Genomic DNA, 24901 nt, shown 5'->3' with positions numbered 1-24901 from the left:
TCAGGCCGGCCGGATTGGCCAAGCGGTTAAAGGCGCTACAGTCTGGAACCGCGCGACTTCTACGGTCGCAGGTTCGAATCCTGCCTCGGGCATGGATGTGTGTGATGTCCTTAGGTTAGTTAGGTTTAAGTAGTTCTAAGTTCTAGGGGACTTATGACCACAGCAGTTGAGTCCCATAGTGCTCAGAGCCATTTGAACCATTTTTTTTATTCAGGCAGTGTAATTGCAGTGAGATGACAAAAGTCATGGGATACCTCCCAATATCGTGTCGGACCTGCTTTTGCAAGGCTTAGTGCAGCAGCTCGACATGGAATGGACTCAACAAATCGTTGGGAGTCCCCTACAGAAACACTCAGCCATGCTGCGTATACAGCCGTAAATAATTGCCAACGCGTTGCCGGTGCAAGATTTTGCGCCTCTCCATTAAGTCCCGTAAATGTTCGATGGGATTAATGTCGGGCGATATGGGTGGCCAAATCGTTCACTCGAATTGTCCAGAATTGTCTTCAAACCTATCGCGAACAATTGTGGCCCGGTAACACATACAAAATGTAATCTATGAATAGCGGCAAACGATCTCCAAGTAGGCGAACATAACCATTTCCAGTCAGTGATCGGTTGGACCAGAGGATCCTGCCCGTTCTACGTAAACACAGCCCATACCATTATGGAGTCACCACCAACTTGCTCAGTGCCTTGTTGACAACTTGCGTCTATGGCTTCGCACGTTCTGCGCCATTCTCTAAACCTACGAGGGTCGGTCAAAAAGTAATGCCTCCCATTTTTTTTCTACTTAAAGAAATTAAGTTAAGTGAAAAATTTGAATTTGGCGCCATTCCTCAAACCTTCTTCTGCAATCCACTGCAGTAGTAACTTTCTGTGTCAACAGGTGGCAGCACAGCAGAAGTTTGTAAGATGGCCGACATCGATGTTCGTTTGAGACAGCGTTGTGTGATTGAATTCTTGAATGCAGAAGGTGAAACGCCCATACGCATTCATGAAAGACTGAAGAAGGTGTATGGTGTTGTGACAGTGGATGTCAGCACTGTTAGACGATGGGTTCGTCGTTGTAAGGAAGCTGAAGGGCAAACACCGTTGACTCACGAAAAGCGGAGCGGCAGGCCGGTGAGTGCAGTGACTCCACACAACATTCAGCAAGTTGATGACATCATTCGTGGTGACCGTCGGGTGACTGCAGATGAAGTGTGTCGCATTATTTCTCTTAGTAAAGGCAGTGTGATCACGATTATTAAACAATTGGGGTACTCAAAAGTTTGTGCACGGTGGGTTCCAAGAATGTTAACCGATCAGAATAAAGAGGCAAGGAAAACAATAGCCTCCCAACACTTGCAGCGCTTCCGTTTGGAGGGAGATGAGTTTCTGAAAAAAATTGTGACCGGGGACGAAACATGGGTGCATTTTTTTGAACCCGAATCAAAGAGGCAGTCAATGGAGTGGCGTCACACAAGCTCGCCGAGGAAGAAAAAATTCAAAACTGTGCGATCGGCAGGGAAAGTTATGGCAACAGTTTTCTGGGATACAGAGGGTGTGATTCTGGTTGATTTTTTGGAGCAGGGATGCACAATAAATTCTGTTCAATACGTCACAACCCTCAAAAAACTTAAAGCACGTCTTCAGCGAGTTCGCCCAACAAAATCAATGACAGATGTTCTTCTTTTGCAAGACAATGCGAGACCACACACCAGTCGTCACACCTCTGACGAGATTGTCAAAATTGGATGGGAAGTTTTGCCTCATCCCCCATACAGCCCTGACCTGGCACCATCAGACTTCCATCTGTTCGGGCCACTAAAAGAAGCTCATCGTGGGATTCATTTTGAAGATGAGGAGGCCGTCAAAACATCCGTGCGTCAATGGCTTAGGAAGCAGAGCTGTGATTTTTACCGTGCTGGGATACATGCCCTTGTTCAAAGATGGACCAAAACTGTAGAGATGGGCGGAGATTACATTGAAAAATGACAAAATGATCCTCAATGTTGTGGTTTTCAACCTATGTAATTGCATTTAAATTTCCTGACAATTAAACGTAGAAAAAAAAATAGGAGGCATTACTTTTTGACTGACCCTCGTACTATCAGCTCTTACTAACTGAAATCTGGATTCATCTGACCAGCTCAGCTCACGATTTTCCAGTCGTCTGTTGTCCAACCACTACGGTCACGAGGGCAGGAGAGGCGCTGCAGGCGATGTCGTGGTGTTAGCAAAGGCACTCGCGTCGGTTGCCTGTTGCCGTAGCCCATTAACGCCCAATTTCGCCGCACGATCCAAACGGAAACGTTTGACGTACGTCCTGCATTGGTTTCTGAGATTATTTCACGCAGTGTTGCTTGTCTGTTAGCATGAAAGCTCTACGCCAGGGCTTCACAACATACGTGCTCGCGGAGCAAGCTGTGAGCAGCAAGGCGCGAGCACGGAGCAGCGCGAGCACGTTACCCCCACTACCGGACCAGAGCGGAGAGTGGGGAGAGTCATGTGGGGTACACAACAGCTGCCGCCAGTCAATGTAAATCCGCGGCCACCTGCAGGGATATCACTCACGAATTATTACTGCGACAAATGAAACAAATAAAGGAGAATGTACACGTGCCACATAATTTTATTAGCTTAGTGTATGCCTCTACCATCTGTAGACACTGAAACTAAAAAATTCCACGACAATCCTATATTTTCAACACTTTCTTCAACACTACTTAAAATATCACCTCCGGCTGTAGTGTTCTTCATGGCTACTACATTGAGGAGCTCCTCCCTCACCTGAAGATCTCTATTAACACCTCTAATAAATATGGCAAGCTGCGCTGTTCTAGTGATATCAACACTTTCGTCCAGAGCTAGAGAATACGCCATAAAATCTTTACAGATATTTGCAAGCTGGCTCTGGACGTCGTCTGCCATGTCCTGTATGCGACGCATAATGGTCATGTTAGATAATGGCACAATCCGACACTGTTCAACTTGAGATGGACACAAATGTTCCGCTGCAACTACCAAACATTCTTTTATTAAATCGCCATCAGTTAAGGGGCGCAGGGATTTTGCTAAAAGCAAAGCAATTTTGTAACCCACTCTGAGAGCTGCCTCAGTTGATTTTTCTTCGTCGTCCAGATCTTTGGATAGCTTCCTTTTAAGTTTAATAACTTCCTGTGCACGATCTGGTCAATCACATTTTCCACGTCCGTAGTCTTTCGCGTGGTACGACATATAATGTCGCTGCAAATTAAATTTCTTAAAAGAATTCAGCGTTTTGTGACATACTAAACATTTTGCAACACCATCTTTTTCTGTAAACAGATACAATTCCTCCCCATGGGGGTTGAACTGCGAAAGCATGGTTGGGGTTACACAACGGCGACTTCACAAGATTCTTAACCAGCGAAATGACTGTTAAGAGCTGATCGTAGTAATTCAAACGGTACACAGTCGGCGCGAATTCAATAGGCACGCTGCAGCCCTATTCAAACGTGCGCGCGCATTTCCCCTCCCTCCCCTCCCTCCCTACTCCGCGACCTTGCAGCTGCTCGCGAGCACGTGCCTGAGCAGACGCGAGTACTCGCGCTCAGAACCGGCCAGTTGTTAAGCCCTGCTCTACGCAAATGTCGATGCTCTCCGTCGTTACGTGAAAGCCATCGGCCACTGCGTTGTCCGTGGCGAGAGGTTATACCAGAAACCTATTCCTAGCACACTCTTGATACTGCAGACTCGGAATACTGAATTGCCTATCGATTTCCGAAATGGAGTGTCCCATGTGTCTAGCTTCAACTATCACTCCGCGTTCAATGTCTGTTAATTCCAGTCATGCGGCCAGAATCGTGTGGGAAACCTTTCTACACGTATCACCTGTGTACAAATGACATATCCGCCAATGGACTTCTGTTTTATAACTTGTGTACGCCTTACTGCCGCCATCTGTATATGTGCGTAAAGCTACCCCACAACTTTTGTCATATCAGTATATTTTACTCCGCTAAACATCTTAGGCCTGAATGAGATTTTCACTCCGCAGCGGAGTGTGCGCTGATATGAAACTTCCTGGCAGATTAAAACTGTGTGCCGGACCGAAACTCGCACTCGGGACCTTTGCCTTTCGCGAGCAAGTGCTCTACCATCTGAGCAACCCAAGCACGACTCACGCCCCATCCTCACAGCTTTACTTCTGCCAGTACATCGTCTCCTACTTTCCAAACTTCACAGAAGCTCTCCTGCGAACCTTGCAGAACTAGCGCTCCTGGAAGAAAGTAAAGCTGTGAGGATGGGGCGTGAGTCGTGCTTGGGTACCTCAGATGGTAGAGCACTTGCCCGCGAAAGGCAAAGGTCCCGGGTTCGAGTCTCGGTCTGGCACACAGTCTTAATCTGCCATGAAGTTTCATATCAGCGCACACTCCGCTGCAGAGTGAAAATCTCGTTCTGGAAACATCCCCAATGCTGTGGCTAAGCCATTTCTCCGCAATAACCTTTCTTTCAGGAGTGCTAGTTCTGCAAGGTTCGCAGGAGAGCTTCTGTAAAGTTTGGAAGGTAGGAGACGAGGTATGGCCGAAGTAAAGCTGTGAGGACGGGGCGTGAGTCGTACGTGGGTAGCTCAGATGGTAGAGCACTTGCCCGCGAAAGGCAAAGGTCCCGAGTTCGAGTCTCGGTCCGGCACACAGGTTTAATCTGCCACGAAGTTTCATCTTAGGCCTGTTTCAAACGCAACGAATTCCGTCGTGCGGGGGATTACGCTGTACCATGTCCACAGTTGACTTTTCACACATGCTGGATGTGTACCTCATCTAGCAGTTAGAAACTGGTTTATCCGTTTTAGTTGCCATAAATCATTCACATATAAATTAAAGTGTCCACCAATCGTGGTCTCATCGTAGCGTTCGCGCTTCCCGGGTTCGATTCCCGGCGGCGTCAGGGATTTTCACCTGCCCCGAGATGACTGGGGGTTGTGTCGTCTTCATCATCATCATTCATCCCCATTACGGTCGGAGGAACGCAAAGGCAAACCACCTCCATTAGGACCTTACCTACTACGACAGTGCGGGTTTCCCGCATCGTTCCCCTACGCTATGTCAAGAAGCATGGGACTTCATTTCCATTTCCATAAATTAGGGTATATAAAATCTGTTAGCGGAGCTTCTTTTTCAATAGAAGCATTACTTTTCAAATGGAAAAAAGATTTTTCTTTTATATCACACGATTGTTCAAGCCAAATTTCTCACTCGATTGTGAAATTAGTATTTCCTAAAAATATGTGTTTTTTTAATGCCATTTGGAAACATTGCAGATTCATAATGAAAGCCCTTCAAATCTCTTGATTAGTTGAGAGCGTGCACTTGATTCACAAATGTATTCAAAAAGTGTGACAGCGTGTGGCTTAGCGCTCAGTACTTTTTAGTCTATACATAACAGCGTACGAAATGTAGCTAACGATTCGTAGAAGCTATTAATCTTGTATGACCCCTGTAAAATGATTTTCACTTATACTAGTGGTGATTAAGTCCCGCATAAAATTGCTCCGATGCAAGATGCTCTCTTCAGTAAGTGAACTGAGCCGTAAAAGTTATCATTACCCGATCTGACAGCCCTTCATGTATTATTCGATAAAGACACACAATAGGTATTGTTTGACTTCTGGAATGATGTACTATTTGTAAGTGAACAAATTTTTCCACTGAATCTAACTTTGAATTTCGTAGACATCCTCTAGATTGCATTTAGTAGGGAAGACAAGTACCAGAATTGTGGATTCAGTTATGGTTTACAACAATGTACTGTTAGTGTCTAATAATACAACGTTCCCACAAAACAACGTATCAACATGGCGAAACAACTGCTGGTCTGGAATATTCTCGAATCAAATTAAGCTTCTGGAAGCTGAAAATAATTCAATAACGTAACAGAAATTTTTCTGTCTCTACAACTCCTATGATTTTCATCTAACTGTAGCACAGCATAATTTCTCTTATTATTCCTGTGGCAAGCAATAGTGCCATGCTTCACGATTATTAACTGCCACCATTTTGAAAAGCATGTTCTATTTAATTAAACTGATGCAGGAATGAAATGTGAAGAAAGATATGTGGTTCTCTTTTTACTTGTGATCATTAAATCCCAAATAATACAGATGTGTAGCACAGTAAAATAAGATTACTGTATACACGCCCTGCTCTTCAAGGTAGCCGTGAAATACAGCAAGTGCAAGAAATCTTTGGTGAATGAAATACCGGCTAGCTAAACTCTAATATCAATCAAATACAGCATGAAACAGAGTAGAAACTGCCCCACATTAGTCGTAACCACGAGCATCACTAAGCTATTCGTTTTGCTTTCGTGCCCAAGGAATGTTACTTTTCAAATTGGCTTTCCAAGTTCGTAAATATACAAACATTACCTTGTCTTACAGAGTAACCGCACAGCAAAATTTTGTGCACTGTTCTCTGTATAATTTCGTGAATACAAACCCCGGGCTGCTTTCACAAATTGCTGCCTATTTCACCCAGGGTAATTCGATGCAGCCACTGTTATCAGCACGCCATGCAGCATACGAGCAAAGACACACCTTCACTCCTGAACAGAAGAGCACCGAAGAAGGGGGGTTTGTTCAACTTCAAACTGGTAAGGTACGCTGCCCTTAGCAGCGTCATCAACCCTTATTTGTTGACCCCACTCTTGCCTCAAGGATCTTAGCAAAGACAAACGAGACTAGCAGAAGAAATCTCTTTCTCTCTTATATATATATTTCTTGACTGGCTGATTGACTGACTGATTGATTGACCGCCGAGCCCAAACCGCTAAGGGTAGAAACTTGAAGTCTGAAGAGGGTGTTGATCTTATACTGTAGAAGTACTGTCGGTGGGGTTTTAAATAGGGGATGAAAGGTTTTTTCCTTCAAATCTGTAGTTATTAAGGCAATTTTGGAGCTAGAACTACGATAACTGATATTTCGTTTACCAGCCAGAAATTTAAAAAATACGTGTTTCAGCATTTTTTTCAAAAATTCAACTCATAAGGGGCAGAAATAGACAGTGCATGCTGCTTTGAAAATAAACCATTAATAAAGAACTGCTAAAGCATTTTTAAGGCTACGTCTATGAAAACTGGTATTTCACTTCTCAATTAGAAACAAAAAAATACGTATTTCAATGGTTTTCAAAATTCAACCCCCTAGGAGGTGAAACAGCAGCTGAAAAGTATTATGAAAAAATTTCTTTATAAAAGCATTTTAAAGTAATGTTTATGACAATTTGTATTTTGAAATAAATTCATGTTTCAGTATTTTAGGAAATTCAATCCCTGAGGGGGTGGAATTGGTGATTAAAGCAATTTTAAAGCTACAACTGCAGAAGTGAGGATATGCAGCCCTAAGGGGGGAAGTAGTGGTTCAAAGTTTTTGTGAAAATAAATTATTACAGAACTACTAAACCATTTTTGAAGTTAACGTCTAAGAAAATTGGTATTTCAGTTACTGATCAGAAATGAAAAAAAAAAACACGTGCTTCAGCATTTCTGGAAATTCAACCCACAAGGTGGTGAAACAGCCTGCAATTTTTTTTTAAGTAAATCAATATTAAAGATGCTTTTATGAAAATTGGTATTTGATTTCTGTTAAAAAAAAAAAAACGTGTCAACCCCCAGTGTGGGGGGGGGGGGGAAATAGGGGTGACAATATTTTGTTTTTAAAGCTAAATCTATGAGAATTAGTATTTGACTTCTCGCTTATAAATAAAGAAATGTGTGTTAGTGGATGAAAGTTTCCATGGAAATATCACAACAAGAACTCAAAAGGCGGGATTGACAAAAACCTCCGGCTCCACCCACCAAAATCGCATTTGGTCAGGAGTACAATCAGAAAAGACCATGCTTCTATGGTCTTAATCGCCGTGAAAAATTTAGGGCGAACTACATCAAAGAAAGCTACCAATATTTATGACAAATCGGATTTCTCACAATTGCATATAAAAAGTAATTCGCTTTTAATACACTAACTTTTCGGTAAACCTCATACTTTTATAAAATTATTTCTGTTGTAATTACTACGCAAACGCGAGCAAAGCAGCGGGCGTTAAGGTAGTATTGAATATACGGAAAATCGATCAGTGGACACAGCTGTGCCAGCAGAGATTGATCACAAGTATCAGGCACGTAAAGCATGATTTTCGAAAATTGGCAAATCTTAACAGACAACTTTCAGCATTAGATGCATGCCGTTAATTGTCTCCCATCGTGAGTAAACGGATGTGAACTAAAGACATCAGCAACGCGCGCTTTCGCAGGTCGATCGCTGAAGCGGCAGCTGGAGAACACCTGTTGGATGTTTGCTACGATCACAGTTGCCGTAATAACTCGGCAGGCGCCTCGCGCAGACGTAAATATGGGCGCTGGCGAAAGTGATGAACTGCTCGCCTCACCGTACCGTATAGAAGCTTAGCAGTAAACCCCCAGCTCTTTAACGAACCAAATTACCATGCATGAAACGTCTGACCACAAATGAGTTAATGTGTTAAATATTTGACATTAGGCATATAAGCGAGAAGTAGTTCAGAAAAGGTTTCGGATCACACTTAAAGTTTGTTGGAAGTCGCTAAGTGCTCTCTTTATGAAACACTGGATGAATATAGCCAGCATAACTTGCGCTCCATTTGAAGCAAATGCTAGTTTACCACGCATCTCAATGTCTGTGACGTCATATCTCCTGAAATGTGTGTCTGACATTTATATAATTTTCCAGGTACATTTAGTGATGTAAGCGGATACTGTCTGCAAACAGTTGGGAACAGAGTTGGTAGTAAAGCAATAAAATATCATGTCTGAGGCGGCGCTTTTACTGCATGAACAGTAAAAATGTAGTAAGCAATGAACTTCTATCCTTTCATTGTTTTGTGGGGGGTGTCTGCGGCAAAAAGTTTCGTAAAATTTTGAAATCATGTGTAAAGTTTGTTGGAAGTCACCAAGTGCTCTTATTCTCAAATACTGCATGAATAAACTCAGGGTACTTGTGCGCCGTCAGTTGCCTTGACACAGTTTGTGACTTTATCTTTGTCTTGTTGTGTTAAACTTTTAACGTAAGATCAATCCTCCTAATGAGTAGATTATGGCAGCATTTTAAATTTTTAAATTCGGTCAATCATTATGTGAAATACTGAAAATAAAAATTCCATTGCCCCTGGAAGCCATTAGATAGGCAACCTGCAACTGGAGATAGTCACTTGTTAGGTTTGGAGATAGTCACTTGTTAGTAATATAAAGAAGCACGAGCATACAATTTGAACTCTTTCACAATTATTACAATCAAGTTTTTTTCGTGTTATAATGTATTATCATAATAATTATTATTAACTTACTGATTATTTAAATAAATTTCCGCTTTCATAGCTGAGTGGTCACTACTGCAGAATGCCGTGTACAGGAACCGGTTTCGACTCCCGGCCGGGTCGGAGAATTTCTCTCCTCTAAAAAGACTTGCTCCAGGCGACCGGTCTACCCATCGAACACTCTGCAGCGAGACCCGACCGACCAGGCAACATGTTTCTAGTCATCAACAGTCCAATATCGGTGTTGAAGGGCACAGGCGATGCGTAAGGTTTTGTGTCGTTCCGTCGTCAAGGGTACACGAATGGGCCTTCGGCTCCGAAAGCCCATATCGATGATGTTTCGTTGAACGGTTCGCATGCTGACAGCTGTTGATGGTCCAGCACAGAAATCTTTAGCAATTTGCGGAAGGGATGCACTTCTGTCACGTTGAACGATTCTCTTCAGTCACCGTTGGTCTCGTTCTTGAAGGATCTTTTTACGGCCGCAGCGATGTCGGACATTTTATATTTTACCGGATTTCTGATATTCACACTTCATCGCTACCTCGGAGATGCCGTGTCCCATCGCTCGAGCGCCGAAAACCGATCTAACAACTCCGCCGGACACGTTTTGTCTTATATAGGCGTAGCCGACCGCAGCGCCGTATTCTGCCTGTTTACATATATCTCTGTATGTGAATACGCATGCCTATACCAGTTTTTTTGGCACTTCAGTGTAGGTTGACACTTTTTCTGGCTTCTCACTACAACGGAAAAGAAAATTTAAAAGCGGAACATCAATTACTGACGACCAACGTAACTTGAAAAAAGACTAGCCTTAACACACTGTTTATTAGCAACCGCAGACATCTACGATAGTGATTTTTTGCATTTTGGTAGCTGCTATACATGAAGTATTTTCTGATGTCTGCGGTGATATTTGCGAAGTAATTCAAGGGTTTTATTAAAGTAACATATGTCAGAAAGATAATGTCACCAAAATATGATAAATGAAATGTGAAAGAGACATACGATCAGTTTCACGGGTAACTTCATAAAATCTAATATGTATACGCACAGCAAAAAACGTTTTGCATAACCTTGGTTCAAAGAGTTCCGTAACCTGTACAGTAATAGATATCAACATAAACATCATTTCCGACCCTTTTATTGCTCATGAAAACCACACATTGCATGTTGTACCACCATACAGCGAGACCTTCAGAGGTAATGGCCCAGATTGCTTTACACACCGGTACCTCTAAATACACAGTAGCACGTCCTCTAGCATTGATGCATTCCTGTATTCGTCGTGGCGTACTATCCACAAGTTCATCAAGGCACTGTTGGTCCAGATTGTCCCAATCCTCAACGGCGATTCGGCGTAGATCCCTTAGAATGGTTGGTAGGTGACGTCGTCCATAAACAGCCCTTTTCAGTCTATCCCAGGCATGTTCGATAGGGTTCACGTCTGGAGAACATGCTGCCAACTCTAGTCGAGCGATGTCGTTATCCTGAAGGTAGTAATTCACAAAATGTGCACGATGGGGGCGCGAATTGTCGTCCATGCTGCCGATATGGATGCACTATCGGTCGGAGGACGGCAATCACGTATCGTACAGCCGTTACGGCGCCTTGTATGACTACCAGCGACGTATGTCGGCCCCACATAATACCACCCCAAAACAGCACCGAACCTCCACCTTGCTACACTCGCTGGACAGTGTGTCTAAGCAGCCGAACCGGATTGCCTCTAAACACGTCTCCGGCCATTGTCTGGTTGAAGACATATGCGACACTCATCGGTGAAGAGAACGTGATGCTACTCCGGAGCGGTCCATTCGGCATGTTGTTGGGCCCCTCTGTACCGCGCTGCATGGTGTCATGGTTGCAAAGGTGGACCTCGCCATGGACGTCGGGAATGAAGTTACCCACAGTTCGAGATATGACGTCCTGTGACTGCACGAAAAGCATTATTCAACATGGTGGTGTTGCTGTCAGGCTTTCTCTGAGCCAAAATCCGTAGGTTGAGGTCATCCACTGCAGTAGTAGCCCTTGGGCGGCCTGAGCGAGGCATGTCTTCGACAGTTCCTGTCTCTCTGTATGTCCTCCATGTCCGAACAACATCGCTTTCGTTCACTCCGAGACGGCTGGACACTTCCCTTGTTGAGAGCACTTCCTGGCACAAAGTAACAATGCGGACGCGATCGAACCGTCAACCCATGGCTGAACTAGAGACAACACGAGCCGTGTACCTCCTTCCTGGTGGAATGATTGGAACTGATCAGCTGTCGGACCCCCTCCCGTCAGGCGCTGCTCGTGCATGGTTGTTTACATCTTTGGGCGGGTTTAGTGACATGTCTGAACAGTCAAAGGGACTGTGGCTGTGATACAATATCCACTATCCACAGTCAACGTCTATCTTCAGGAATCCTAGGAACCGGGGTGATGCGACAATTTTTGATGCGTGGGTTTGTTACAAACCAGATAGTATGAGCCTGGGTAAACCATTTTTATTTATCATAAAATGTTTTTAACATAACAGTGGTACATGAGCCATGTAATTACACACAGAATGAACGTTTGCTACGAGAATGCTAAGGTCTTTCGTATGTATTTAATTTTGATCAGTATAAAAGATACTTGTTTGCTCTAGCCTACTATCATGGAAATTTGTTGGGCTTACGTTCCGAGTTAGAGCAAATTACTGCGAGTGAAATATTTGGCTGGAGGGACCACTAACGACGGAACAAGCTGGAGACAGTGTCACGCTCAGCTTACTCGAAACGCACTGTTAGACACGTATACGTCATTTTGACGTCACTTCCGGGTCTCTGGAGCCGCGCTGGCTCTAAGCTCATATCACAGTGCTCAGTCCCCCTTATAGCTTCGCGTGTAGCTTTGTATGTGCGCAACAGCCAAACACGCCGCTGGAACTGTGAAGCTCACTGTTGCATGAAAAAAATTTGTTGGGATGTCTACTGACATTAAGCTTAAGGATTATGCATTGTGCAAGTATAAAGAAAGAATTTAAAAAAAGGAATCATTATATTAAATGTTGTCCACAATATCAAGTGGAAATGCACTTCCACAGTGCCTATGAGCAAGCTGCCACTGCCCTCAACATAAATATATGTAAGTTTTTGCTCATAAACGAGCAGGAAAACCAATTACTGTGTGGTTACACATTTGCAGAACAGTCACTGGGAGCAGTCACATCCATTAAACATCCCTGTATTCAGTCGCAAACGCAATGACAGCACAACAGGTTACGAGAGTGGTGGAGTGCTGAGCGGTGGCAGGGTTGCGGGGCCAACGAGATATACGAGCCCTGCAATGAACTTGTGACGTCACACTAGTAGGCCTGTCTGCGACACTTCGAGAACGCTCAGCTCCGTGCTCGTCCCAGTGGAAATCAATATTTAATTGAATAGATACACACTCGAGGTCTTAATTTTGTCGTGTGGTATCGTGAATTTGCATGCATTTAAACGAGTAGTCAAGAATTATTAACTCTTCAGAGACTATGCACTGGGAGAAATATTGGGCCTAGGAAACCGGCCATTTCTGCCGCTACTTAAAGCGTTGCTGGCACACATGTAATTGATGGATCTTAAAGAGTGATACATACTAAAAAGGGGCCAAGCTTCAAGATTTATTTTTCATATTTACTTTACTTCTTCGATAGGCCACAAATTTTAAAATAATGACAGGAAGTATAATCATTTTTCCGAAAAATATGCAAGGCGAGCTACTGAGCAAATTTCTTCTTCTTGAGATTCCAAAATTAGTTGCTCACTCAACAAACGTGACGCGTATTTGTAACAGAATTACAGAGAACTGCCGAATCTATCGAGTACACACAAAACATCACATCAGTGACCATACTGGCTCAGAAATTAACGACAGTAGCTATTACGTCACTGTTACTTTCGAAATAATTCTAGAAATGAACAAAACAAGGCAGCACCAGCCGGTTACGAGACTTTGTTGTTATATGAAATGAGTCCAGTTCTATAGCGACTGGTGGCTCGCGCGTCAATAAAATCGCGGCCCTACCCGTACTCGGGCGCAGTCTTTTTAACACAGTCGCGGCCCGAGCTGTGTTCTGGCTTGGTCTCCAAAGTGTTAAACTCGTCTGAAACAGTTACTCGCTCCCTGCCAAAGACTGTTGTTGGCACTCTTGAGACGTGCAGTGTCACGTACGCACCACGGCCTATCTTTCTCGTAGGTCTCGCACGGTTGGCTGTGACGTCAGCGACGCAGATTGTCACTGCGCACACCCCCCGTGTTCGCTACGCGCGTACTCTTTTTCCGGTGTCTGCGACTGTCCTGGCTGAACGTTCAGCGAAGACAGATGACAAGTGTCTACTTGCTTTGTGCATTGTTTTCAGCATAATCGACGACAACTGCTCAGAGAAGCCATTGAATTCATCCAATTAATCAAAAAATAGACTCGTTCGACGCGTTTCAGCTCCTGTTTGAAGAAATTTGGAGCGACAAGGATCTTTTTTTTTTTTTTTTTTTTTTTTTTTTACTTCCAAGGTTCTTCTCTGACGAGTTGCATCGTCCAATGAAGAAGCATTTACAATACAAAATTCTAAGATGACAAGATGCATTCAGCCTACTGGAAGTGCCGGAACCAGAATAAGGTGAGTAATAATATCAATAAAGTTGTTGCAGTATTGAGAGAATGTTAACTTTCAATTAGAAGTTATACGAGGGTGAGTCAAATGAAAACCATTAACATTGTTTTAAATATTATTTATTGTGCAGAAGTGGTACAAAGCTGGATCACTTTTCAACATTATCTCCCCCACGCTCAAAGCAAGTCCTCCAGCGCTTACAAAGTGCATAAATTCCTTTAGCAAAAAATTATTTTGGTAGTCCGTGCAACCACTCATGCACCGCATGGCGTACCTCTTCATCAGAACGGAACTTCTTTCCTCCCATTGCGTCTTTGAGTGGTCCAAAAATATGGAAATCACCTGGGGCAAGGTCTGGTGAGTATGGTGGATGAGGAAGACACTCAAAATGCAGATCTGTGATTGTTGCAACTGTTGTACGGGCAATGTGGGGCCTTACATTGTCATGTTGCAAAAGGACATCTGCTTACAGCAATCCACGTCGCTTTGATTTGATTGCAGGTCGCACATGATTTTTTACATCTGTGTATGATGCACTGGTGACAGTGGTCCCTCTAGGCATGTAATGCTCCAAATCTAAATGGCTCTGAGCACTATAGGACTTAACATCTATGGTCATCAGTCCCCTAGAACTTAGAACTACTTAAACCTAACTAACCTAAGGACATCACACAACACCCAGTCATCACGAGGCAGAGAAAATCCCTGACCCCGCCGGGAATCGAACCCGGGAACACGGGAGCGGGAAGCGAGAACGCTACCACACGACCACGAGCTGTGGACTGTAATGCTCCAAAATGGCGCATTTTTCGTCCCAAAAGAGTCAGCATAACCTTCCCTGCTGATGGTTCTGTTCGAAACTTCTTTGGGTTTGGTGATGAGAATGGCGCGATTCCTTGCTCGCTCTCTTCGTTTCCGGTTGGTGGAAGTGAACCCAGGTTTCGTCCCCAGTAATGACTCTTGCAAGGAAGTCATCACCTTCTCGTTCAAAGCGCCGAAGAAGTTCTTCACAAGCATCAACACGTCGTTCTCTCATTTCCGGAGTCAGCTACCGTGGCACCCATCTTGCAGACACTTTGTGAAACTGGAGCACATCATGCACAATGTGATGTGCTGGCCCACGACTAATCTGTAAACATGCTGCAGTGTCATTCAGTGTCACTCGGCGGTTTTCCTTCACTACGGCTTCAACTGATGCACTGTTCTGTGGAGTCACAACTCGTTGTACCTGACCTGGACGAGGAGCATCTTCCACTGAACTCACACCATTTTCGAACTTCGTACTCCATTCGTAGAATTGCTGCAGTGACAAACATGCATCACCGTACTAAATCTTCATTCGTCGATGAATTTCAATAGGTTTCACACCTTCACTACGCAAAAACCGAATAACAAATGGCTCTGAGCACTATGGGACTCAACATCTTAGGTCATAAGTCCCCTAGAACTTAGAACTACTTAAACCTAACTAACCTAAGGACATCACACACACCCATGCCCGAGGCAGGATTCGAACCTGCGACCGTAGCAGTCCCGCGGTTCCGGACTGCAGCGCCAGAACCGCTAGACCACCGCGGCCGGCACCGAATAACAGAACGCTGTTCTTGCCTGGTGCAAGTCGCAAGTGGGGAGGCCATCTTTATACTGATAGTGCGACGGTATGTGTGCATCTGCACTATTCTGCCACCTACAGGCCATTCTGCATGCTGTTTGTAGCACGCTTACCAACTTACAGGATAACGGCGCGAAATTTCGATTTGTTACTTCGAAATTAAGGTTTTAATTTGACTCACCCTCGTAAATTTGCAAACAGCTTCCACTTGCCAAATCTGTAGCCACAAGTACTGTAAGCTGCCGCAGAAGAAACAGGTGCAAAAGCTGTAGTGTCAGTGGAAAGGTGTGTGTAGCAGGTGAAAACTCTGTACATACATTATGTAGCCTAATGAAAAGACGATTTGCCTTTTGGCGGAACTAGTAGAGTGTGAAACAGGTCTTAAGTTTATCCTATAGTTATATTGCAGGATTTCTCACGTTGAGAACTGCTCTGTCATACACATAACAATACACTCATCTTCAGTATCATAAATGTGACTTAAGATACAATAGTCCACAGGGCAGCTAGTAAACGATTATGACTTCCTTATAACAGGACACCTGGTGCCCTGGCGTTACGAATAGTAGGGGTCTAACAGCTTCGGACATCAAGGTGCAGACAGCAGCTTCGGGTAACAGTCAGCAGAGGCCAGTGTTTACATAAATACTCAAACGGCTTCAAGGACCCGTAGCGTCCTCGCTGATAGCGTGTCACCGTGACTAGCAGCTTTCCCCCTATTCTCAGTTATCACGAGAGCCAAGTCATCAAAATCTCAGCAGCTACTGGGGTTATGCTGCCTAAGAGCTCCCAGAATAACACAGTAGGAACTGAAGAAATAATAAGCACACAGACATACGATTGCCCAATGTAAATCAGTAAACAAAATACAGTATCTTCCAACTTCAATCTCTACTAAATAATTTCATTTCTGCGTTTGCCTCTCTAACTACCAACGTGGAAATAGGCAAAATAATTAACGGAATAGGATATACCTTTACCAGTGTTAACTGTTTTGTTGGCAATCAGTCAATGTAAGACCATTCATTTACTACAACAAATTTCGTAAGTTTTACTTCAAGACACACTTTCAACTTCAGAACACACGAATCTAATTGTAAAGATTTATTATATGCTAAATGTGATATCTGCAGCAGATATCTTTGGAGGATAGTGAAATAATCTTCAGCACGGTAATTACCGAGTAAAGTGGGGGATACAAACAACATAATTTGGAAACTATGAAAATCTTTCGTCATTTTCCCCATCTGCAAGCGACAACAGAATGTTTTCTTTTCATTTCTCGTTTTATTTCACCGAACATAAACCACAATGACAGGGACACAGTTAATGTTATGCTGGTTCGAATGTAGTGAAAAGAGGTATTGTTATTTATGCATTGACAGACAAAAAGCGTAACACCAAAAAATAATTAACGTAGAGCAATGAAATTCCAGAAGTACTATTGTTTAGGTAACGTATTTAAGTGATTAACATTGCAAGATCACAGCTTAAAGCAATCGTAGGACACGCCATTGCAAAGATGAAATGTTGAACATTAATAACCGGTGTTACCGCCAGACTATTGAATGCAAGGATGCAAAGGTGCATTCATTGTGTTGCACGGAGGACGGATTTCAGTTTGTAGGATGGAATTCCATGCCTGTTACGCTTGGTCGGACAATATAGGAACGGTTAAAGCAGGTTGTAGATAACGCTGGAATTGTCAGCTGATAATGTCCTATACGTACTCAATGTGGGAGAGATCTGGTGGCCGAGCGGGCCAAGACAACACGTTGACACTCGGTAGAGCATGTTGGGTTATAACGGCGGTGTGGGCGAGCGTTATCCTGCTGGAAAATGCTGTTTGTGAGTGGCAGCACAAGAAGTTGAATCACCAGACTGTCGTAAAAATTTGCAGTCAGGATGCACATGGTAACCATGAGAGTTCATACGAAATCGCACCCCAGACCATTAGCTCTAGGAATAGGTCCAGTGTGTCTAGCATGCACACAGGTAGACTGCAGGCCCTCAACTGGCCCCTCCAAACCAACACTTGACCACCATTGGCACCGAGGCAGAACCAGCCTTCATCAGAAATAACAGACCTCCACCCTGGCCGGCCGGTGTGGCCGTGCGGGTCTAGGCGCTTCAGTCTGGAACCGCGTGACCGCTATGGTCGCAGGTTCGAATCCTGCCTCGGGCATGGATGTGTGTGATGTCCTTAGGTTAGTTAGGTTTAAGTAGTTCTAAGTTCTAGGGGACTGATGACCACAGATGTTAAGTCCCATAGTGCTCAGAGCCATTTGAACCATTTGAACCTCCACCCTGCCCTCCAATAAGTTCTCGCTCGATAGCACTAAAGTCGAAAATGGCGGTGGTTGGGGTCAGTGTGTAACCTACCCCTTCCTAATCGGCCTATTGGACTGCGATGTAAATGACCGTGATCGCGTATGCCTAGTGAAATTTTACAATGAGTAAGACTAGCGGTACCGAAGGAGTATAATACGGGTCAGTAGGAGGAAAGTTTACGAGGGACGTTTCTGAAGGAAGAATCTGTTCTATATCTAATCTAAAGACTGATAATAATTTTGGAATGCGTGTAATATAGTGCAGTCACTCACAAAACACTCAGAGGAGGGGGGGGGGGGGGGAGTGGGGAAGGGTACAGCGTAATATTTACTAGAAGAATACTGATTAACAAGAACAAGGAATAACTGAACTGTCGCCAGCCCACTAGGGCAATGAATATCCAAAATCCTAAGAAAGTTAATGGCAAAGAAAATTAAGCAAATAATCACTACCGTGGCAACAGAAGATTGTCACACTCTTCCACAACAGAGCAGTTCACGACGAAATAAATGAATAAGGAAGTACTGAGTTTGCAGTTACTTATTATGAAATACTAAAAGTTGAAATCAAAGTTAAATGAAGTTGGTGGTTAAATAAAATAAATGACTGACTAACTGAAACTTTGCTACATAAAAAATGACTTTCAGTAGCCTCAGTGTAGCATAACACAAACTTTGGAAAAAGGCGAGCAGTTCACTTTTACAATGTTACGTATAATCCGTCTTGATTGCAAAAATGTTTATTCACATGACCGGTTTCGATTCCTCAAGAACCAGCTTCAGATCTGCATTTTCGGTTACAGGAGTAACACGTCCACACACAGCAACCTTCACATGCAGCATGTGAAGGTTGCTGTGTGTGAACGGGTTACTCCTGCAACCGAAAATTCAGATCTGAAGCTGGTTCTTGAGGAATCTAAACCGGTCATGTGAATAAACATTTTTGCAATCAAGATGGATTATAAGTAACATTATATAAACAGTGATTGCGGTAGCCCATCAGACATTATGTTTGTTTTTGCAATTCACTTTTAATTATTGAAATAATGAATTCAATTTAGTTTAAGCAAATGAGCATCTGATTTACTTTTAACGTAAGAACAATAAAATGTGTACCAAGCCAGCAGAAGTCACACGTTAATCTAAATACAGAGTAAATGAAATTGCGCACTCCTAATCTGTGCTGTATCTTTAGTTGTTCATTTTGCCAGTGAAATTTTACGTTACTTTAAGTGGGTGAAGTTAATACTCAAAATGCTAATTAGTTAAGCCTCTGTTATGCAGCGCAAGAATGAACAGTTACTGAGGCAGCAAAATTTAGACCGACACTGGTCATTAGCAAACAAACAAAACTGGCGGTAAAAAGTTAATCAATTTTCATATTTTTACGACATTCTGTGATTGCATGGAAAAGAAAGGAACTGTACTTGGTAATAATGACGGAGGACAATGACAACAAAGCTATCCTACAAGTTTTAACTATTGCAGGTTATTATTCAAGAAAACTAGTCATTAAACTTCGTTACAGAAATGCTACTGGATAATGCCTGTACAATATTAGTTATACTCTGTTAGTTAACACTCTTACGATGTTGCAGCTGTGTGGGCGACGAAGAATGTAGCCGACGACAATGCTGAACTGCCGCTGCTGGTTGAGGACCACCAGTCATCTCCAGAGTCATAGATAGTTATGGGACCTGTGATAGTTGTAATTGCAGCTTCCTCCGCCTGTCCACTCCGACCGTATCTCAGTGCTCGCTGGTTAATAAAGTAGGCGCGCCGACACTGGCGCGATCACAACTGCACACCGCGTCTGCGAGAGCGCCGAACAAACACTTCCGCACTCTTCCATGACTCAAGCTGTTCTGCCTCCTCTCTGCTCGCAACGCGACAGACTCTCTCCACATGCAAAGATAAACGACGGCACAGCTACTGCCACTTCGTCGTTGCTATCGATTCATTTAAACAAAGTTCCGTTGGCGATTACCCAGCAACTTACGATACTTACATTATAATTAAAACCAGTTATATACACTCACAAATAACTGTACTTTTACATCCATTACGTATTAAATATAGTTTCTGTAATAAAGCTTAGAGATTCAAAATTAGCAGCACATTACAAGTTATCAACGAATACTGAACGGGGAAAATTTTTGCATGGTGCAGAAGATATTTTATCTGCATTCTCGGTGTTACAAGTGGAATGTAAGTTACAGGGCGTCTAGCTCCGAGATGTCCTTGAAGTAATCGATTTGTAACAGGTACGAGGGGCGTTTGAAAAGTCCGTGCAAAAACAAAAACTACTTACGTGTTTGGGGCAAAACTTTTTTATTTTTTCGACATAGTCTGCTTTTAGACTTATACACTTCGTCCAACACTGTTCTAATTTGTTGATCCCCACTTCGTCCAACGCTGTTCTAATTTGTTGATCCCTTCTGAATAATAGGAATTGTCCAAGTCTGCAAAATAGCTATTAGTTGCTGCAATCACCTCCTCGTTTGAATAAAATCTTTGTCGCGCCGGCCATTTCTTCAAATTAGGGAACAAATAGTAGTCTGAGGGAGCCAACTCTTGAGAAAAAATGGTTCAAATGGCTGTGAGCACTATGGGACTTAACATCTGAGGTCATCAGTCCCCCACAACTTAGAACTACTACTTAAACCTAACTAACCTATGGCATCACACACATCCATGCCCGAGGCTGGATTCGAACCTGCGACCGTAGCAGCAGTGCGGTTCCGGACTGAGACGCCTAGAACTGCTCGGCCACCGCGGCCGACTGAAGTCTGGAGAATAGGGGGGGGGGGGGGGGGGAGTGAAACGGGTTTGAATCCTATTTCCATTATTTTTGCGACACAACTGCTGAGGTGTGTGCTGGTGCATTGTCGTGATGAATAAGGACTTTTTTGCGGTCCAATCTCCAGCGTTTTTCTTGCAGCTCGGTATTACAACGATCCAATAACGATGAGTAACATGCACCTGTAATAGATTTACCCTTTTCCAGATAGTCGATGAGGATTATCCCTTGAGATTCCCAAAAGACAGTCGCCATAGCCTTTCCAGCCGAAGGAATGGTCTTTGCCTTTTTTGGTGCAGATCCTCCCTTGGTAACACATTGTTTAGATTGTTGTTTGGTCTCAGCCCCATGTTTCATCCATAGTGACGAAACGAGGCTTAAAGTCCTGCGGATTCTTCCTGAACAGCTGCAAACCATCCTTGCAACACTTCACACGATTCCGTTTTTGGTCAAGCGTGAGCAATCGCCGAACCCATCTTGCGGATAGCTTCCTCATGTCCAAATGTTTATGCAAAATATTATGTACCCGTTCATTCAAGACGCTCACAGCACTAGCAATCTCACGCACCTTAACTCTTCTGTCATCCGTCACCATCTCATGGATTTTATCAATGATTTCTGGAGTCGTAATCTCCACAGGGCGTCCAGAAGTTCAGCATCACTTGTGCCCATATGACCACTTCGAAAATTTTGAAATCACTTATAAACTGTTCTAATCGAAGGTGCAGGGTCACAGTAATGTTTATAAAGCTTCTCTTTAGTCTCCTGAGGCGTTTTGCCTTTTATAAAGTGATGTTTAATCACCACACAAAATTCTTTCGCGTCTATATTTTGACAGTCACTCGATTTCCGTGATTCACACGAATGCCAAACACAAAGAAATAGATCAATGTGGCTGAAACTTGGTGTGCGTTCTTTCCAAAGATGCTACTAACTAAACGTGACCTCTATACGCGCAGGTGGTGCCATCTCTCGGACTTTGCACATACTTTTCGTAGTTGTGTCACTGTTGTATTAACTGCAGATGCAATACGATGGTTTTCCATCTCGGTTGTGCCATATGGCTGTCTGGAGCATTGTCTCCTTGCAACTGTACATTCTCGTGATCACCGCTGCCATCAGTCATGTACAGTAGCTACATTCCTACCAAATCTTTCTGCAATATCGCAGAAGGAACGTTCAGCTTCTCGTTGCCCTACTACACGACCTCGTTGAAAGTCAGTGAGGTGTTGATAATGACGTCACTGTCGCTTTAAGGGCAATCTTGACTAACATCAACTCACCACGTCCAGTCTCAAAGATAACTAACGCTCACGACCATTACAGAGTGTGTCTAAAGCAAACCTTATTTGCATCCTTATAGCGGCGCTACTAGCGCCACACTTATGCGACTGGAGCGAAATTTGAAGACACCATCTTTCAGATGTAAAAACAGGCCCACTAACTTTGCTGAAGTTGAAGATAGAGGACGATTTAAGAGGATTTTATACAGAGACGGCTTATTCGGGGAAAAGGTAATGTGCATTGAGTTCATTTATCTGCAAGCATTAGCCCAGTAACTCCTGTAGTGTAAGTACGAGGTGCATTCAAGTTCTAAGGCCTCCGATTTTTTTTTTTCTAATTAACTACTCACCCGAAATCCATGAAACTGGCGTTACTTCTCGACGTAATCGCCCTGCAGACGTACACATTTTTCACAACGCTGACGCCATGATTCCATGGCAGCGGCGAAGGCTTCTTTAGGAGTCTGTTTTGACCACTGGAAAATCGCTGATTCAAATGGTTCAAATGGCTCTGAGCACTATGGGACTCAACTGCTGTGGTCATAAGTCCCCTAGAACTTAGAACTACTTAAACCTAACTAACCTAAGGACAGCACACAACACCCAGCCATCACGAGGCAGAGAAAATCCCTGACCCCGCCGGGAATCGAACCCGGGAACCCGGGCGTGGGAAGCGAGAACGCTACCGCACGACCACGAGATGCGGGCAAAATCGCTGAGGCAATAGCAGCACGGCTGCTGAAAGTGCGACCACGGATAGTGACTTTCATTGTTGGAAAAAGCCAAAAGTCACTAGGAGCCAGGTCAGGTGAGTAGGGAGCATGAGGAATCAGTTCAAAGTTGTTACCACGAAGAAACTGTTGCGTAACGTTAGCTCGATGTGCGGGTGCGTTGTCTTGGTGAAACAGCACACACGCAGCCCTTCCCGGACGTTTTTGTTGCAGTGCAGGAAGGAATTTGTCCTTCAAAACATTTTCGTAGGATGCACCTGTTACCGTAGTGCCCTTTGGAACGCAATGGGTAAGGATTACACCCTCGCTGTCCCAGAACATGGACACCATCATTTTTTCAGCACTGGCGGTTACCCGAAATTTTTTTGGTGGCGGTGAATCTGTGTGCTTCCATTGAGCTGATTGGCGCTTTGTTTCTGGATTGAAAAATGGCATCCACGTCTCATCCATTGTCACAACCGACGAAAAGAAAGTCCCATTCATGCTGTCGTTGCGCGTCAACATTGCTTGGCAACATGCCACACGGGCAGCCATGTGGTCGTTCGTCAGCATTTGTGGCACCCACCTGGATGACACTTTTCGCATTTTCAGGTCGTCATGCAGGATTGTGTGCACAGAACCCACAGAAATGCCAACTCTGGACGTGATCTGTTCAACAGTCATTCGGCGATCCCCCAAAACAATTCTCTCCACTTTCTCGATCATGTCGTCAGACCGGCTTGTGCGGGCCCGAGGTTGTTTCGGTTTGTTGTCACACGATGTTCTGCCTTCATTAAACTGTCGCACCCACGAACGCACTTTCGACACATCCATAACTCCATCACCACATGTCTCCTTCAACTGTCGATGAATTTCAATTGGTTTCACACCACGCAAATTCTGAAAACGAATGATTGCACACTGTTCAAGAAAGGAAAACGTCGCCATTTTAAGTATTTAAAACAGTTCTCATTCTCGCTGCAGGCGGTAAAATTACATCTGCCGTACAGTGCTGCCATCTCTGGGACGCATTGACAATGAACGCGGTCTCATTTTAAAACAATGCGCATATTTCTATCTCTTTCCAGTCCGGAGAAAAAAAAATCGGAAGCCTTAGAACTTGAATGCACCTCGTACTTCACTGTGTCTAACAATATCTACGTGTTGGTATCCAAGGTGAAATATCAGTCATGTTGTCAGCATTCTAATTAGCTTCCTCAGTCCACCATTAATTAAAGTATTTCACTGAGAAATGCAAAGTGTGTTCAAAGGTAAATTTCATGGTGTGTGACAATGCTAAGGAAGGATTATAGTTCATGTTAGTACAAGTGATTTCTGTGGCGTTAAAAGGATTCAATGTAATTTCAGAATACTACCTTTTGTCATTTAAAAATATTTCGTGAATGTTGTCCTCACTGTTCGATGGAAAGAGTATCTGATAAAACCTGCATTGTCGCGCCTTACACTACTGCGTGGCCTGTGAACCATATTTCCGTAAGGAGAACAAAAGTTTAATTCACTAAAGGAAAATAAAATAAGGCAGTTTGCCGCACAGTCATTTATTTCAGGTACATGCAGTCCAGAGCGCACATTTTTGCACTGTGCAGACAAGGCAGAGCCGAGTTACCCATTGCACAGGTAAGAAACAATTGTAGGGTTTAAACGAACAGTTTGAGAGAAAATTACAAACAGTATTTATTGACAAAAATTTTATATACAGTCTGTAGATGAGTTTTTCTAACAGGGAACATTTTTAATACATAACAGTTAACCATCGTGTCTGATTGTTTCGTGACAAAGCCATTCTCAGTACTACTGATAACCATTCTTCATATTCATTTACGAATAGTCAGATGCAATTTAGTTTGAGTGATGTCACACACATCAAAAGTAATCTGCATAGTTGCGATCATATTTAAAAGGAGGGTAGACAAGCGATCATACATCAGAATCAGTAATCGGAATATTAAAAATTACTTGCTTTCACATTACTAACGAGAGGTTTTGTCACTCGTAGGTTTCAATTAACAAGTTAAAGCTTAAAAGTTTCAACTTTAACTCATAGTCGTGCGTTCTAGAAAGGGAATGTGTACAAATACACGATATTGGATATATCCTGTAAAAGAATTCGCCCGAGAACTGGTGAGAGGAAAAAAAATATAAAAGGATAACACTCACTTTCACTCTTTAGCTACTGGTGACACCACACACAGACGTTTGTGTGCAT

Source organism: Schistocerca nitens, chromosome 1 (genome assembly GCF_023898315.1).
Source record: "Schistocerca nitens isolate TAMUIC-IGC-003100 chromosome 1, iqSchNite1.1, whole genome shotgun sequence".
Lineage (NCBI taxonomy): Eukaryota > Metazoa > Arthropoda > Insecta > Orthoptera > Acrididae > Schistocerca > Schistocerca nitens.
This window is presented reverse-complemented; position numbering follows the sequence as displayed.